A 13,479-nucleotide genomic window follows, 5' to 3' on the forward strand; every position below is an offset into this window, starting at 1 on the left:
TGAACAGGACTGTAGCCTCCATGGGTAAGTGCCGGTGTAATCGGGCATGCGGATGTCCTCAGACGGCCAGAATACACAAAACTTTCCTTACCATTGTTATTATTTATTCATTTATGTATGCGGGAATGTTGATGTCCTCAGACAGTCAAAATACATGACACTTTCCCCATCTTGAAGTCTGTGTCAGTACTTTATGCAAAGTCAGAGTGCAAATCTCATGTGGTAACTTTGGTGACAAACCGCTCCTACACATACCCCTATGATTGTTTTGTCGACAGGGCATCAGGAAATTGGTGTCCCTATACGCCATGTTCCAGACATGGGTCCTCACGATGCAATAAAAACAACTATGTGTGAGTGTGTGTTTGTGTAAAAAGGATTGTGCGATCTGGTGGGCAGGGCTTCCATGCAGACAAGCGACCAGACAATAGGCAGGGATTGTGGGCATAGTTAGCTTGTCAGGAAGCCGTTGAATCTTTACTGTTTATGTTATGCTGTTTATGCTGTTTTATGCCAAAATAAAACAGCTACTTCTTAAGAAGCCTGGACTGAGGAGTCTCTTATTTGGTGACTTCGATTATATATACACAGAAGATAGCCAAAACCATATTGAATAGGAGGAAACGGTTAAATAAGTGCACCCATAGGCTCTTCAGGAATGGTGAGGAGGAGGAGCATCAAAACAGATGTGGTTTTACACAACATTTCAGAACGTGTATCTGACTGATCTTCCTCTGACTTCACTCCACATCTGCCAGATTGCTCTGAAAATCTTTACACTAGCTCCCCATAATCCTCCAGAATATAAATCAAATTACTCAAGCTCACCTACAAAGCCCTCAACAACACCACCCCTTCATACATCTTAAACCTCCTTTCCAAAGACTCTGCCTCACACCCTCTTAAATTTGCCTGTCATCTGTGCCTCGTCTCCTCTCTAAAAACTACCGCTAAGCCTACAAGATTTGTCCCGCAGTGCTACGCACTTATGGGATTCCAATAACCACATCTAACTGCCAATTTATCAGCATATCTCCAGCTTTCAAATCTAAAATGATTACAAAAAAACTACCTGTTTACTAGAACCTACCTTACCCCCACATATATTACTACTACACTGGTACATCCTTGCTGGTGTCACAATCTCAACTCTAAGTTACACTCACACTTTCTCAACTCTACTCTTTTTCCACTAGATCATAAGCTCCCCTACGAGCAATGCCCTCCCTTACCCCTTGTTTTCACATTTATTCTATCTACCTTGTATGGCTATGTTTTCCTCACTGTCTGGTACTGTGGTGGATTGTGGCACCCTTCAAATAAATAATAATAATAATAATGATAATAATAATAACAATATGTACAGAATATGAAAGTAGAGCTAGATTATGTTTTTGTGGTTTGTCCATTTCCTCTTTAAAGTTGCTTTTGTACAGAAATATTTCACAGGTTTTTTTTTTTCATACTACATCCCCTTATATACTTGCATAAGAATCCTTGTGGCAATCAGAAGCCTTTGAGGAAGTTCCTAAACAGATTGCAGATTTGTCCTAGTCAGAAACCCGACGCTACCTTGAAAAGTGTGAGTGGCTTAAATTTGTGGAACAGTGCTCAAAAGAAGTAAGTGTGCATCCCTTGTCTGAATTTTGTATATTTAGCTTGTCATGTACTTTTATACATCTATTTACAGTGCATTAAGGAGAAGTCCAGTATTAGCCAGTTTATTACTGTCAGTAAATTTCAGGTGGATACGCAGGGCTAACAAAATGACACCTTTCTACAAAATAACATATCACACCAATGTGAGTGAAATTGTAATTATTAGTTGAGGCAAGACTTTTGTGCTAGAAATGAATGCATGCATACCACACTTAATTTAGTCGTTTTGAGAGCCTGGAGTGTAATGCTGATCATAACCAGTGCATGTATTATATAAAATTCATGTAAACTTATAGAAGCAAAAATTGTTTTGCAGTTTTATAATGAAAGAGAATGCATATCAGTGTAGCAAGTAAAGATACTCCATAGGGCATATATGATCCATAGGAACATAGGGACAAATATGGAAATAAGCAATCTTTGAGTTTAATCGTCTAGCTATGCCATATATATTTGCTTTATTGCATTTGTCACATTCTGAATAGCATAATAGGCTGTCTGTTGGTGTTTTCCTATTTAAAAACTTGTAAATACCTTTCTCTCTATACACTGTGAATAAAGCACTGAACCAAATGGTTTTCAAGTACATGGTAATACATAGAAATCGTTCCTTAATAAATGAAATAAATTATCTGCCTCTATTGGGGCCAATTCTACTAACTCCTGAATATTTGCATATGGCTCTCTATTTTATAGTTAATTATAGCTATGGATATGTCAATTTACTGCCTTCCAAAAGCGTCTGGTTTGCAATTTCACTTTAATTGTATGTACCAAGTGTATGTTTGTTACATTATGTACTATTCCCATCTTCCAAAAATGTACATGGATTTTTTTTAGTCTATAAAACTGAAGATATTACATTTATCAGGAGGTGATTTTTTTAGGCACACTAGTCTAATTACAATCAGCAAATAACAAAAACAGCTCTATCTACAATGCAATCCATCTTCATGTCCAATAAACACACAATAATTGTGTCCTACATACAAAAAACAGGTGTTTCCCCTGGTAGTGAGACACAAACAGCAAGCAGGCCCACCCTTTTATTTAGGCCTCATAGATGCAGCCTGCTAATCAGATGGGTTGGGAATGAAATGTCTACATTTATAATGTCATCATCAGAGCTACCAAGAGAAATTTCAGGCCCCAGAAAAACAACTTCTTGGGGCACCACCTCTGACGGTGGTGTGGCCAAAATAGGTTAGTAGCCCCCACATCAACACAGGCAGGCTAGGGCCAACAGTAAGACCAGGACCCCGATACTTTGTACCTGCTTGCCCCTCCTCTCAGTCGACGGGCAAAATTTCTACACCATAATGTCGACATACACTGTCTACACTGTTTTATTGTCAACCAACAAAATGTCTACATCTTCATAATGTCGACATGTAAAATGTGTACACGCTGTCATAATATCTAAAGGGCTGTAATGTTGACATGCAAATAAATGCTAACTGAACCGATATGCATTGTTTAAAAAATATTAGGCCATTTTTGGTCTGAAATGAAATGTCCCATGTCCCGCTCCCAATCTCTGGTGATTTTTAGCAGCGAGTCCAAAGTTTTCAATCAGAGTTTTAAATATAGATGAGAGAGTGTGTCTTGGGTTTTGTGTGCTCTTGCACAGGACCTCAAATTGGGTAAGTTCCCTTTCTGTCATCATCCGCATCTCTGGGTTATACAAGAAATGCAGGTATCTCCAAATCTCAGATTTGGGCAAATTCCATTTTGTTTGGATGTATACGCCTGACACTCCCACCAGCTGGCCAGCTTGAGAGATTCCTGTCGTGATCAATGGTGAAATTTCGTCACTGATATTCCTGAGAGAAAGGCCAGGGGAAAGTCACCAGACTGCCACAGGAGGCTAAATTTATCTGCCAAAGAACTTTTTGCAGTTGCCCATTGAGGGTGGACAAGGCACCCATGGAATGGGGAACTACAACTCTGCTACAATAGATGTGTGCACAGGAGTGGCCTAGTTTAATTGTTGCCTCATTTTATGCCACAAGGCAGCATAAATAACAATGTAACACAGTGCTCAAAACCTACATGACTGATAAATATCAGTGGTGAAAGCATCTAATGGTGGAATGACATGCCCACACTCATGGGACCCCGGTGGGAGATCAAGGAACTGTGTACTGCTGTCTACCCTACCACCAGACCCAGGTGAAACCACAACAGGCCAGAGACTTTGGACTTGGGGGAGAAAGGTTTGCTTGGGGTAACTGAGCCACTGGTGAACAAGGGCTACAAATGTGGGGGAAGTATGTCATTAAAACAAGTTCGATAACATCTTAACCAGCCTGTCCTTCATTTCTTACAAAAAGTGGATCATATCAACATGTACTTTTTATAGCCCTGTTTATGTTCACCATCTCACAAAGAGTACAAATGCAGTGTCTAATTACATGTGGATAAGGGGACACTGTAGCGCTATGATATCATCGGCTGCCCCCGGGGATCCTAATAGCGTCCCATTGCCGGGCAACGGGACGTGGGGCGGTTCTGCCGGAAGTATCGCATCTGGTTGCCCGGCAACCAGAAGCGACGGGAAAGTGACACGCGGCCGTCCCAAAGGAGAGGAGGGACCCCTCCTTTCTCTACAGGAAATCCTGAACAGGTGGAAGCCAGCTCTGGCTCAAAAAGCTTGTAAGAGGTTAATTTCAGGAGGTGCTGATTACTACCTTTGATCTGAGGTGGGGAAGACCAATTAGTATTCATTGTCTTCCATAGGACTAGCCTAGACATTTTGGCTTGGACACAGCAGGGGAGTGACTGTGGAAGGACAGCTCATCTCCACTCGCCCTCTAACCCCGTGGTTCAGGACTTATATTCAAGAAGGAGAGAGCCAGGAGTTTTCACAGGGAGGGGAAAACACTGTGGAAATTTGACTCTGGATATAAGGGTAACTCCAGGGGGGAAAGCGGGTTAATTCTGAGGATTGATTTCTGGAAGGTACACGGCTGACTGGTGTTGAGTTGATGTTCTCTACCAGCAGACCGGGGATCAATGCTGTTCTGTGTCTTGGAAAACTGCTACATCTGCAGCTCAGAGAAATCCGCAACTCAGGACAGCCAGATGACTGTAACACCGTAAGCTAGTGGGGTAAGGGACAGATTAATGTGATAAACTTGCCTGGCATTTATTTACTGTTTGTATATAATATTCTAGGAATTTTTTTTTATTACAGCAAATGTATTGTTGTACTTTCTAACTGGATTTACCTGAGTGACTATAGAATCCTAGAAGGTACTGGGTAGGCTTTCCTGGCATAGAAAGGTATCTCTGGGTAGCCAGCCAGCGTGTAGTTGTCAGGAGCCGCGGCGGCCTCGGGCACCGCCGCGACTCACTTCCTGTTCCTAGTGAACGTCCTGGCCATCTCCATGACGACCAGGGCGTCACTTCCGGTTCTCGGGCCCGACCATTGCCAAGGCAACGGCCGGACGCCGAGTGTAACAAGCGGTGCGCCCCGACAAGTGAGGCAGCCGGGCGCATGCGCTAAGATAGCCTGTGGGCTAATTATTGTCGGGGCATGGGCTGTGATGTGTTGCAGGGCTAAGCCCTGAAGTCTGTATATAAGGCAGGTAGGGCTTAGTCTCCCTGCCGGTTATAGCGTCCAGTCTGCCTGTCAGTTAACCTGCTCCTGCTCCTGTTAGCATTGGTGAAAACCTGTTTGGACTGATTACCTGTGTATGACCCCTTGCCTGGATTTGACCCTGCCTGTGTATCCTGTGACCCTGACCCTCTTGCCTGTATGTGGACCTTGCTACCGTGCTTGTGACCCTTGACCCTGGATCGTGTATTGGATTCCCTGTCTGCTGCGGGCCCTTGACCCTTGCCTGGACTTCACTCTGCTTACCTGGGTTCCCCCTAGTCGGTACACACTTCATGACCCTCTGCTAGTCTGCGGCCAATTCTGTCCCCACCATTAGGGGCTCCAGTGAACACCTGACTGGCAGAGCAGACTCCAGGTTGTGCTGTACCGGCTAGAGGGGTTCCTAACATTATAACCGGCCATACTTTTCGGAGACGAAGTTGGTATGGAAGAAAGCGGAACCAAATCGTCTCCTCTTCAAGCCCTGGCGGGTCATGTTGAGACCCTCTACCAGATGATCCGGGAATTGTCCCAGCGGTTGTCCTCCCCAGACGGGGTCCCCCGGACTACACTGCTCAGTTCTGGTTCAGTTGATGAACCCAAGTTAAATTTGCCGGACCGGTTCTCCGGAAATAGAGCTCTGTTCCGGAATTTTAAAGAAAGCTGCAAACTCTACCTTCGCTGAAGCCTCGGTCATCTGGTTCAGAACAGCAGAGAGTTGGAATTGTCATCTCCCTCCTGCAGGGTGACCCCCAGTCCTGGGCCTTCACCCTACCACAGTCGAGTCCTATCATGCAATCGTTGGAAGCTTTCTTTAATGCACTAGGCCTCCTTTACGATGATCCCGATCGAGTTGCCTCTGCGGAGGCTCATCTACGGGCCTTAAAGCAAGGCCTGCGCTCGGCAGAAGAATACTGCGCTAAAATCTGCAGATGGTCGCCTGACAGTGAGTGGAATGATCCAGCGTTACGCAGCCAGTTTCGCTTAGGACTGTCAGAGGAGATTAAGGATTCACTTGTGCAGTATCCTTCCCCCACCTCGTTGGAGAGCCTTATGCAACTCGCCATTAAAATTAACAGGAGGATCGAGGAGAGGAAGACAGAGAAAGAGGCGTCTTCTTGTTTGTCTGCAATTATTTCAGCCTCCACGGATGTTGAGAAGCCTACGCAGTCAGGGGCGTTTCACCTCCCTCCGGAGGAAAGAGACAAGAGACGGTCACAAGGCCTATGTCTTTATTGTGGCAATAAGGGCCACTTTTCCTGTTCTTGTCCATACAAACCTGAAAAGGGAGCATGTCTAGGAAAAGTCCATTTGGGGTTGCAAATCGTTTCCCAAAAGAATGCTGTCCTGATTCCTGCACAAATTACTTTCGGTGCCAGTTCCGTGGCCCTGTCTGCCTTCATTGATAGTGGAGCAGCCGGCAACTTCCTCGACATCGGGTTTGCCTATTCTGCTGGGATTCCTATGGTGAAGCTTCGTTCTGCAGTTACAGTTTGTGGTCTAGATGGGAGTCCATTGCCTGGAGGTAAAATTGTTTGCGAGACTCCATCACTACAACTGAACATAGGCGCTCTCCATTCCGAGGCCATAACCCTCCTCCTTATCGACTGTCCATCAGTCCCGCTGATCCTGGGCCATCCGTGGCTTTCCCGTCACAATCCTGTCGTGGATTGGGAAAAAGGTGAAATTGTCCAGTGGAGTTCGTATTGTACACAGTCCTGCTTGACTCTGCCTCTGCGTGTAATCCAGTCTATTCCGGAGCAACTTCCCGCACAATATCATGAGTACTGGGATGTGTTCTCCAAAAAGGCTGCTGACACCTTACCGCCTCATCGAGACTTCGACTGTGCTATTGAGCTGATTCCTGGTTCCAAGTTACCTAAGGAGCGCTTATATTCTCTCTGTGGTCCCGAGACCAAGTCCATGCAAGCTTATATTGAGGAGAATCATGAGAAGCGGTTCATCAGGCCATCTAAATCTCCTGTAGGTGCCGGATGCTTCTTTGTGTCAAAAAAAGATGGTGGACTGCGGCCCTGCATTGACTACCGGGGTCTCAATCAAATTACAGTCAAGAACACCTATCCGCTCCCTCTCATCTCGGTGTTATTCGATCAGTTAAGAGGTGCCACGGTCTTCACCAAAATCGATCTCAGTGGCGCATACAACGTCATTAGCATCAGAGAGGGAGATGAATGGAAGACGGCATTCAATACACACTCCGGCCACTACGAGTATCTGGTCATGCCGTTTGGCCTCAGTAATGCACCTGCTGTGTTTCAAGATCTGATTAACGAAGTGCTACGAGAGTTCCTTGATTGTTTCGTGGTCGTCTATTTAGACGACATTCTCATCTATTCCAAGTCATTAACTATACATCGGGGCCATGTCAAACAGGTCCTACAGAACACCACCTTTATGCGAAACTAGAAAAATGCGAGTTTGAGGTGCAGAAGGTATCCTTCCTAGGCTACGTAATTTCTTCAGAAGGGTTCTCCATGGATCCAACCAAGGTCCAACCTATCCTGGATTGGGTGCAACCAAATAATCTCAAAGCGGTGCAGAGGTTCCTGGGCTTCGCCAATTATTATAGAAGGTTCATTCATGGCTTTGGTGATATTGTGGCTCCTATTGTCACCCTGACTCGCAAAGGAATGGATTCCACTAAATGGTCGCCTCAAGCAATAGCTGCATTTGAAAGCCTGAAAAAAGCCTTTGTATCCGCTCAGGTCCTTAGACACCCAGATCCTAAAAAAACATTTGTTCTTGAGGTTGACGCCTCTGATGTCGGTTCTGGTGCTATATTGTCTCAGAAGGACTCTCATACTCACCGTCTGCACCCATGTGCTTACTTTTCTCGTAAATTCTCTTCGGCGGAAGCCAACTATGACGTGGGGAACCGAGAACTATTGGCAATTAAGTGGGCCTTTGAAGAGTGGCGTAATTGGCTGGAGGGTGCCACGCATCAGATTTCCGTGATTACGGATCATAAAAACCTACAATATATTCAGTCGGCCAAACATCTGAACCCCAGACAGGCCCGTTGGTCGCTATTTTTCACTCGATTCGATTTTGTAATCACCTACCGACCAGGTTCTAAGAATGTTCGAGCAGATGCTCTGTCTAGAAGGTTCCTGGCAAATTATGTTCCTATTATGAATCCGGAACCTATCATTCCCCCTTCCATAATCCACGCTGGGCTGACCCAAGACCTGAGCATTACACTCCAAAGGTTTCAAAGGATAGCCCCGGATAATACCCCGGACGGATGTTTATTTGTGCCTGTTCATTTAAGGAAGGCGGTTCTTGCAGAAGCTCACAATAGTAAGACTGCTGGACATCCCGGAATCCGGAAAACGTTGGAAATCTTATCCCGTACTGTATGGTGGCCATCGTTACCTACTGATGTCAGGAGTTATGTTCTCTCTTGCGAGGGTTGTGCCAGGAATAAAGTTCCCAGGAATTGTCCGGTAGGTCAATTGATTCCATTGCCCGTTCCTGCAAAACCTTGGACTCATTTGTCCATGGACTTTATCGTCGATCTGCCACTCTCTGCAGGACACAACACCATATGGGTTGTAGTAGATCGATTCAGCAAGATGTCTCACTTCATACCACTAGCCAGGCTCCCTAGTGCTCGAAATCTGGCTGTCCTGTTCATCCAGCACATATTCCGCCTCCATGGACTTCCTGTTGACATTGTTTCTGATCGTGGGTCACAATTTATAGCACAATTTTGGAAATCCTTTTGTACCCTGCTTGGAATCAAGATTAGCCTGTCGTCTGCATACCACCCTCAGTCTAATGGACAGACTGAAAGGGTTAATCAGTCCTTGGAGCAGTTCTTACGATGCTACACTTCCGAATTTCACGACAACTGGTCATCCTTATTGCCCTGGGCAGAATTCGCCTATAACAATTCATATCATTCATCTACGCAAATCTCGCCATTCTATTGCAACTTTGGTTTCCATCCCAGGTCCAATTCCTTGTATTCTCTCAGATCCGCTGGTATTCCGGAGATTCGTTCCACAGCTGCTGACCTCCAGGTCATTTGGAAAAAAGTGCAATTCGCTTTAAGACGGGCCTCATTTTCTGCGAAAAAAAATTCTGATCGCCACCGTACAACCTGCTCCCTTAAAGTGGGCCAGAAAGTGTGGCTTTCTACACAAAATATTAGGCTCAGACAGCCTTGCAGGAAATTGGGTCCTAAATTCATCGGTCCGTTTCTCATTATTAAGCAGATCAATGCCGTGGCATTCAGGTTGAAAATTCCTGGGTCATTAAGGATACCAAACACATTTCATTGCTCTTTGCTTAAGCCTGTACTATACCCAAGTCAATCCCAGCTTCCAAGTCCACATGTACAGAATCGGAATAAGCCTCAAAAATACATAATTCAGAAGATTCTCGATTCTAAGAACGTGCAGGGCCATGTACACTTCCTGGTACAGTGGAGGAATCGCGGCTTGGAGGAGCGGTCCTGGGTCCCGCGGAGAAAACTTAATGCTACAAAACTTTTAAGAGAATTTTTCAAAAAATTCCCTAAAAAAACCTGGGTGTCGGGGTTCCTTTACCCCTCCTCAAGGGGGGGGGTAATGTCAGGAGCCGCGGCGGTGAAAACCTGTTTGGACTGATTACCTGTGTATGACCCCTTGCCTGGATTTGACCCTGCCTGTGTATCCTGTGTATCCTGTGACCCTGACCCTCTTGCCTGTATCTGGACCTTGCTACCGTGCTTGTGACCCTTGACCCTGGATCATGTATTGGATTCCCTGTCTGCTGCCAGCCCTTGACCCTTGCCTGGACTTCACTCCGCTTACCTGGGTTCCCCCTAGTCGGTACACACTTCACGACCCTCTGCTAGTCTGCGGCCAAGTCTGTCCCCACCACTAAGGGCTCCAGTGAACACCTGACTGGCAGAGCAGACTCCGGGTTGTGCTGTACCGGCTAGAGGGGTTCCTAACAGTAGTGGGTAGATTTGGGCCAGATAAACCCGGTATCTCCACAGGGTCAACAAAATCTCCATTTATATTGATCTTGGCCATTGGGTTGGTATATAAGGCACAGGTCAGCCAAAGCCCCACAGGACCTATTCCCAAGTGACCCAGCATTCCCAGAATAAAGTCCCAGTCAACCCTTTCAAATGGCTTTTTTTGGTGTCTGTGAACAACAAGATCGAAAGAATATTTGAAGAGGAGGCATAATGAACAAAATGTTATATTTTGGTGGTGCTGTCCTGAGCCTCTCGACAGAGGACATAGCCCACATGATCAGGATGGATTAATTTAGGTAAGATAAGCTTCAATCTATTAGCTGAGTTTAGCTTATAATTTGATGTCCACATTGAGTAGGAATATGGGTTTATAGCTGGGACACTGAGATTGATCTGTAACAAATTTACCTATTCCATGCTCCAGCGCTGCTCTGTCCGTCCCGATCCCGGCACTTCCAGGTGGCGGGTCACATTATCCGCCTGTCGGGTGAGTATTTTGAAATGCCTAACACTATTTAGACACTGCACTGACACTCAGCCTGTGTCTGTGTGTCTGACTTCTGCATTGTCTGTGCTTTTGCCTTACTCCTTGTGAGTGTTTTTCTGCTTGGATCTCCTGTGTACCGTTCCTTGCCCGTCTGACCTTGAATTACTGGATTTTCTGTGTACCAAACTTGGCTTGTCTGACTACGCATTGCTGGATCACCTGTGTACCGAACTCGGCTCTTCTGATTACACATTACCTGACCACACAGTATTCTTTTTGCCGGACTCCCTGTGCTAGATCCTTGCTTGCCTGTTCATTCTGCAGTTCATGCAGTGTACCTGAGTCCAGTGCTATCATTACCTGTGCGCTAGTTTCTGGGTACGTCATCCACCCTTTAGCCTAGTGTTACCTCCTGAGACAGTCCAGGGGACCCTGACCTGCGAGTTCTCTGTAGCAAAATCCATCCCGTCTTGCAGCGGTTCTTGGTGAATACCGAGGAACTTGTTAGACTCTGCAAACCCTGGTCTGACAGTGCCAATTATGATTAGCACAGGTCCCTCTTCCTGCAGAGTATAACAGGATCCTTACCCTCCTTGGGTAAAACTGTGATATGTGCTGTCAGAGAATGTTTATAAGTGTGTTTGGTGTGAGATAGCATTAAAAGCCTGAAGCATTAGAGCGCCAAGCTTTTCTTTGACCATTTTGTAATAATAAATGTTGAGACTGTTTGGTCCAAGGCTTTTCCCAGATTTGGGTTGTTTTAATAGTTTCTTCTAGCTCCCCAGGTGAGAAAGGTCGATCCTGTAGTTAACTATTGTCGTCAGTAAGGGTGAGAAAAGTAATCTCTCTTAGGTAGGATGAGATATTTAATTTTCAAAGGGACTGGTCAGTAACTGAGGCATCTTTGGGTATATTGTAAAGTTTAAAGTAATACTTATGGAACGCCACCGCTATCTCAACTGATGAGTAACAGTACTTCCCTGTATAGTTTTTGATATGTTGGATATATATCTGGGCTCTTTGAGCTGCGAGTGCTCTGGTAAGAAGTTTTCCTGGTTTATTTCCTTAATGGTAGAACCAGTTTTGGCATTTATCAAGTTCAAGTTTCAATTCATCTGGTAATAACTTGCTTGTTTCAGCTAGTTCAGTGGAAGTTGGTACATCGAGGGAAGCTTTATGGCTAGTTTCTAGGGTCTTACTTTTTTAAGAAGTGCATCTTTTTGTTCTTCTTTTTGTTTTTCATAATTGTACCAATTTGTATGAGTTTCCTTCTAATGACACATTTGTGGGCTCCCCGAACAGAAGCTATGGAAATGGCAAGGGTGTCATTAAACAAGATATATTCATCCAGTGCTGCATCCAATTGAGATTTACAGTAGGTATCCCATGATTAATAGCTCATTAAGCCTCCAGGTAAATGATCTGGGACCCGACGGGGCTAATGAAAGGTGCATGTATACTGTGGCGTGATCAGACCATGTGACTGGGCCTATAGTGATGTCCTTGATCATGAGTAAGTGTCTGTAAGATTGGAAAAGGTAGTCAAGTCTGGAGTAAATTCCATGTCAGTGGGAGAAGAAGGTAAAGTCTCAGTCTATGGGGGGCTTGAGACGACCAGCTGGTGCTTGTGCAGGTTACATCTCACCTTGTGATGCACCTTGCCTTAATGCCTACCAGCACCTGAAGATGCATTGATGTCAGGATTGAGCGCCCAGTTGAAGTCGCCAGGATCCCTTCTCTTATGGAGTCCACTTGGTCTAAAAGATTGTCTAGAAAAATAGATTGAATAGATTGACCTTGATTAAGCATATATGATAACAAAAAATTGGAGAAAAAATTTATATTTTAGCAGTAATCCCCTACCTTCCAGGAGTCTATGTGTAACAACTTCTTGGATAGGCAAGTGTTTGGAGATGAACATGGCTACTCCCAATATTTTGCTGTCTTTATTGCAAATAAGTATGGGGGTAAGCACAACTATGTTAAATCGGTGCCACGCCTTGTTTGAAATGTGTTTCTAGTAAAAAAAAAATAGCACTTACCTGCTAGAAGATCTCTCAATAAACTTTTTTCAGGGATGTTTAGGCCCTTGGCATTTAGAGCAATCTTAAGTGTGTCCTTCATTTTGAAGTTACCAAGGATGGCAGCAGGAGCTTGCCCTATATCATGTCAACTTTAACAAACTGGCTTACGTTGGAGGCCCATGGTAGGGACTAGGGGTGACAGAGAAGAAAAGTTTGAGGGAATAAAAATACGCAAACAGTATCATAAATGGATACATATAACAAGAAAAAGTAAAAAGTAAACCTCTCCTATGAGTCATGGCAAGTCTTAGCTTGCCCATGATCCGGAGATAACCTGTGTGATTTGGGGGTCACTGGGGGTCTGTGACAGAAACAACCACAGTACAGAAGTTATTATGCATGACATAGCTTAAAATCTCAAAGGAATGAGAGTGTACTAAGAAACAACAAAAGAAACACAAACAAAGCGCTGAATTTTATATAAAGATTGTAGTGGCAACTGCCATCACTCTCCATGAGAACAGTAGGGATGCAAAAATATTAAATAAACCATGTTAGAAGAAACATAGGACTAACCTTACGAGATGTAGATCTAACACATCAGATATTTGCGTGAAGAGCACTCTTCTGCAGGACAAATATATCTTAAAAAAAAAAATGAAGAGGCAACAAACAATACAAAGAAAAAACCAACAGTTGAGCAACAAAGAAGAGA

General features: G+C 44.6%; 1 protein-coding gene across 1 annotated transcript in view; it reads left to right on the forward strand.

Annotated features, from left to right (window-relative positions):
• Window positions 1-1,520: 1,520 nt before the first annotated feature.
• Window positions 1,521-13,479, forward strand: part of LOC142157708 (putative G-protein coupled receptor 141) — a 32,583-nt gene continuing 20,624 nt past the window's right edge. The window contains exon 1 of the mRNA XM_075211285.1: window positions 1,521-1,620. The gene's annotated coding sequence lies outside the window, so the exon portion shown is untranslated. The remainder of the gene's footprint in view (window positions 1,621-13,479) is intronic.

Source organism: Mixophyes fleayi, chromosome 5 (assembly GCF_038048845.1).
Source record: "Mixophyes fleayi isolate aMixFle1 chromosome 5, aMixFle1.hap1, whole genome shotgun sequence".
In the NCBI taxonomy this organism is placed as follows: Eukaryota; Metazoa; Chordata; class Amphibia; order Anura; family Limnodynastidae; genus Mixophyes; species Mixophyes fleayi.